Source organism: Pteropus vampyrus, unplaced genomic scaffold, assembly GCF_000151845.1.
Source record: "Pteropus vampyrus isolate Shadow unplaced genomic scaffold, Pvam_2.0 Scaffold8, whole genome shotgun sequence".
Classification (NCBI taxonomy): domain Eukaryota; kingdom Metazoa; phylum Chordata; class Mammalia; order Chiroptera; family Pteropodidae; genus Pteropus; species Pteropus vampyrus.
In genome coordinates, this window is record NW_011888789.1 from 10,783,599 (window position 1) to 10,789,420 (window position 5,822).

Here is a 5,822-nt window from a genome sequence, read left to right on the forward strand (position 1 = left end):
TCTTGCTTGAAGAGATATATCAAGAAAAGATATTTCTAAGAGTGACATCAAAGAGTTTACTACCTATCTATTTTTCTAGGAGTTTTATGATTTCAGATCTTGCATTTAAGTCTTTAAACCATTTTGAATTTGTTTTTGTATATAGTTTAAAAAAGTGGCCCACTTCATTTTTGCATGTATATGTCAAGTTTTGCCAACACCACTTATTGAAGAGACTGCCTTTACCCCATTGTATATTCTGCTCTCCTTTGTCATAGATTAATTGACCATATAAGTGGGAATTTCTTTTTAGACTTTCTATTCTATTACATTGATTTATAGATCTGTTTTTATGCCAGTACCATACTGTTTTGATTATTGTCTTTTTGTAGGACAGTTTGATATCAGGAAACTGATACCTCCAGCTTTGTTCTTTCTCAAGATTTCTTTGGCTATTTGGGGTCTTCTGTGGTTTCATATAAATTTTAGGATTAATCGTTCTAATTCTGAGAAGAAAGGCTTTCATATTTTGATAGGTATTTCATTGAACTTTTACATTATTTTTGATAGTAAGAACATTTTAACAATATTAATCCATCCAATTGATGAGCATAATATATGCTTCTAATTATTTGTATCTTGTTCAATTTCTTAAATGTCTTATAGTTTTCAGAATAGAGGTCTTTCATCTCTTTTATTAAATTTATTCCTAGATACTTTACAGTTTTTGATGCAATGGTAAATGGGATTGTCTCTTAATTTCTTTTTCTGATCATCTGTTTTTGGTGTTTAGAAATGCAATAGATTTCTGTATGTTAATTCTACATCCTGAAACCTTACTGAAGTCATTTATTAGTTCTAATAATTTTTTGGTAAGTCTTTAGGGTTTTTTATGTATACAATCTTGTCATCTGCAAATAATGAGAGTTTTATTTCTTCCTTTCTATTGGGAATGCCTTTTATTTTTTTGTTTTGTCTGATGGCTCTGGCTATGACTTCCAATACAATTTGAATAGAAGTGGTGATAGTGGGCATCTTTCTCTTGTTCCTGATCTTAGAGGAAGGCTTTTAGCTTTTCACTGTTGAGTGATATTAGCTGTAAGTTTGTCATATGTGGCCTTTATTATGTTGAGATATGTTCCTTTTATTTACACTTTGTTGACAGTTTTTATTTGCATCTATTGAGATGATCATATGGTTTTTATCTTTTATTTTGTTAGTGTGATCTATTGCATTGATTGATTTATAGATGTAGAACCATCCTGGGATGATGAATCCTACTTGGTCGTGGTATATAATCCTTTTAATATTGTTGGATCCAGTTTGCTAATGTTTTGTTGAAAATTTTTGCAACTATGTTTAGCAAGGACGTTGGTCTATAATTTTTTTTTTTTTGATGTCTTTATCTGGTTTTGGTATCAGTGCAAAGCTGGCTTTGTATAATGAGTTTGGAAATGCTCCTTGCCCTTCAATTTTTGAAATAGTTTAAGAAGGATAGTTTTAATTTTTCTTTGAATGTTTGGTGGAATTCATCTGTGATGCCATCTAGTCCTTGACTTTTATTTGTTGGAAGTTTTTTGATTGCTTCAATTTCATTGCTGGTACTCAGTCTATTTAGATTTTGTATGTCTTCTTGGTTCAGTCTTAGGGGATTATCACTTCTAGAAAATTATCCATTTCTTTTAGGGTTTTGAATTTGTTGGCATACAATTGTTCATAGTATTCTTTAATGCTTCTTTATATTTCTGTGATGTCAGTTGTAACTTCTCTTTCATTTATAATTTTATTTATTTGGGCTTTCTTCTTGATGAGTTTGGCTAAAGGTTTATCTATTTTATTTATCTTTTCAAAGAACCATTGATTTTTTAATTTTTTAAATTTCTATTTTATTTATTTTCACTCTATTTACTATTTTATTTTTTTCTGTTTACTTTAGGTTTTATTTGTTTTTCTTTTTCTAAGTTCTTTAGGTGTAGAGTTAGATTGTTTATTTGAATTTTTCTTTTTTCTTCAGGTAGGCCTGTGCAGTTATCAATTTCTCTCTTAGAACTGCCTTTGCTATATCACGTAAATTTTGAAAAGTTGTATTTTAATTTTCATTTGTTTCAAGACAACTTTTTATTTCATTTGATTTTCTCTTTGAGGTTATTTTGATTGATAACATAGGAAGAAATATCTAATTGTAAAACCACCTAAGTAAGGGACAAGACTCTATGATTCTAATTCAAAAGAATCTGATTCACATGCTATCATGATCTTTACCTTTTGGTCTGACACTAAAAAAATATATATCTATTTTGGATTTAAACAATATTTCTATGCTTAAAATATTTCTTCTCAGTAGGATTGAGGAGTTGAAATCTTCCCAGAAATTCATTTGGTACACATGAACAACTATCTCATATATATGTCTCTATGTGTTTTTATTCATCATTGAAGAAGACCTGCTGTAATATTGTCCACAGTGCCTTTAGGAGCCTGAATGTAGCAGAACTAAAATGGCTTAAGACTAGAAAGGACAGATGTCCCCCCCATCTGAAACTACCCATCAGTAAAATTGTTGACATGGTTCTGGGTATAATCCTGAGCTCAAAAAGACATCATAGACTTTTACTCTTTCTGCTTTACTGGAAGCATATACCAACTAAAGCTACTAGTTATTACTGGTATTTTACCAACAATATCACAAGCCTGCCTGAAAAACATTTTTTTAAATGGGAATATATTGCCTAGAGTACCTAAGATCCGCAGTGTTATTTTAGCAAGTTCAAACCAATATGGCTAAAAGATATTTCTGAGCATGCAAAGAACCAAATCATTTAAGTACAAATATGTGCTATCTCACTCAATAGTCATTTAATAGCATGTCCTTGGTAACAAATAGTTAATGAAAATCCAAAGCTGGAACCAGAGCGCAATTGTCCTGCAGTACCAAAATGATATGTAACACAGTGCTGTGTAATCCAGAGATTTAGGTTCCTGCAAATGATAAATGCAGATTTGCTCTGGAATGCTGTGGAAGGCATGATAACCACAATTCATTTAATTCACTTATAATATTTATTGAAGCATCGTCTTACACACTAGAAATAGAGCTGCAAAAACAAATAGGAAAAATATTTCTGTCCTCATGGAACTTACATTTCATTGGGAAGATAATAGCAGTAAATAAAACGGGTCAATAAAGAGTAGACCAAATGATTATTAAAGCTATGAGGAAACAGAAAGCAAAGAATAAGAATAAGCAGTGCAAACGTGAGGGGAAGGTGGAAGTTTGCAATGACCATTTTCTGTAGACTTGTCAGGACAGGCAGTATTGGTTAAGTGACACGAGCAGAAAGCTGAAGGAACTGAGAAATGAAGCCAAATTATTATCTGTATGAGAGAATTATTGCCAAAGGAAATAGCACAATCAAACATCCTGAGGTGAGAATATGTTTGACTTGTTCAAGAAACATTAAGGAGAGTAGTATGGACAGAATAGAATGAAAAGGGGAGAGAATCAAAGGAGGTGAAATGAATGAGGTTGCAGGTGAGTCAGCTCATTTGGACCCTTATAGGCCATTGTACAAGTTTCGTTTTCACTCTGAGTGATTTGGGGGGATACCACAGGAGTTGGAGTAAAGGAGGGAAATGTTCCTTGCCTGTGTTTTGAAAGGACAACTCTGCCAACTGTGTTGAGAATAGACTATGGGTGAGGTTTGGATATTGGGACAGGCAGAATCAGGGAGACCAGTAAAGAAGTCATTGCAATGATCCAAAGAAAAGATGATGATTTAGGGCATGGAACTAGGGAGGAAATGATAAAAATTAACCAGATTCTGTATATATCTTGATGACAAGGATTAGTTGTTGGGGACTATATCAAACTAAAAAAGTTTTTGCGCAGCAAATGAAACCATCAACAAAACGAAAAGACAACCTACTGATAGTTCATGATTGGTGTATAAAAATGCAACTGACTTCTGAATATTAATTTTGTATCCTGCTACTATACTGAATTCATTTATCAGTTCTAACAATTTTTTGGTGGTATCTGTAATTTTTTCGTGGTTCTCTGTATGTAGTATCATGTCATCTATAAATACAGGCAGTTTTACTTCTTCCTTTCCAATTTGGATGCCTTTTATTTCTCTTTCTTGTCTGATTACTGTAGCTAGGACTTACAATAAGATGTTGAATAGAAATGATAAAGGTAGGCATCTTTGTCTTCTTTGTGATCTTAAGAAACACACTTTTTGCCCTTCACCATTGAGTTTGATGTGAGCATACATGGCCTTTATTATGTTGAGGTATGTTCCCTCTATTTCCATTTTCTGAGAGTTTTTATCATTAGTGGATACTGGATTTTGTCAAACACTTTTTCTGCATCTATTGATATGATCATATAATTTTTATCTTTCAATTTGTTAATGCTGTCTATCATATTAATTGATTTGTGGATATTGACCCAACCTTGCATTCCAGGAATAAATCTAACTTGATCATGGTGTATGATATTTTTAATGTATTGCTAAATTCGGTTTGCTAATGTTTTGTTGAGGATTTTTACATCAGTGTTCATCAGGGATATCAGCATTTATTTATTTATTTATTCATTCATTTATTTATTTATTTATTTTTGGTAATGTCTTTGTCTGGTTTTGGACTCAGAGTAATTGTGGACTTATAAAAAGAATTAGGGAGGCTCTCCTTCTCTTAAATTTTTTGGAATAGTTTTAAAAGAATAGGTGTTAATTCTTCTTTGATTATTTGGTGTATTTGCCAATGAAGCTATCCAGTCTAGGAATTTTTTTTTTTTTTTGGAAGTTTTTGATTACTGATTTGATTTCATTGGTGGTAATCAGTCAGTTAAGATTTTCTATTTCTTTTTGACTCAGTCTTGGGAGAGTGTATGTTTCTAGAAATGTATCCATTTCATTCAAATTGTCCAATTTGGTGGCATATAATTGCTCATTGTATTTTCTTATGATCCTTTGTATTTCTGTGGAGTCTGTAGTTACTTCTCCTCTTTCATTTTTGATTTTATTTATTTGAGTCCTCTCTCTTTTATTGATGATTCTGGTTAAAGGTTTATCAATTTTGTTTATTCTTTCAAAGAACCAGCTCTTGGTTTCATTGATCTTTTTTGCTGTTTTTCTAGACTCTTTCATTTCTTTTTCCCCTGATCTTTATTACTTCCTTCTTTCTACTCACTTTGGTATTGCTTTTTTGTTCTTTTTCTAGTTTTTTTTTTTTAAGTGTAACCTCAGAATGTTTATTTGAGATTTTTCTTGTTTCTCGAGATAGACCTATATTGCTATGAACTTCACTCTGACTGCTTTTTCTGAGTCCTATAGATTTTGAGAACTTGTGTTTTCCTTTCATTTGCCTCTAGGCATATTTTGATTTCTTTGATCTCATCATCAATGTATTCATTGTTTCGTAGCATGTTATTTAGCCTCCATATGTTTGTGTATTTTCCAGTTTTTTGTTTTTTGTTTTTTGTTTTGTAATTGATTTCTAGTTTCATACTATTGTGGTCAGAGAAGACAGTTGATATAATTTCAATCTTCTCAAATTTACTGATACTTGTTTTAAGGCCTAACATGTGGTCTTTCCTGGAAAATGTTTTATGTGCACTTGAGAAGAATGTATATTCTGCTGCTTTGGGGTGAAACATCAATCCGAAAATGTCAATTAAATCCCTCTCGTCTGATATGTCATTTAAGATTGCTATTTCCTTGTTGATTTTCTATCTGGAAGATTTGTACTTTGGTGTCCATGGAGTGTTAAAGTCTCATAGTATGATTGTATTACTGTTGATCTTTCCCTCTATGTCGGTTAATAATTGCTTTATATAT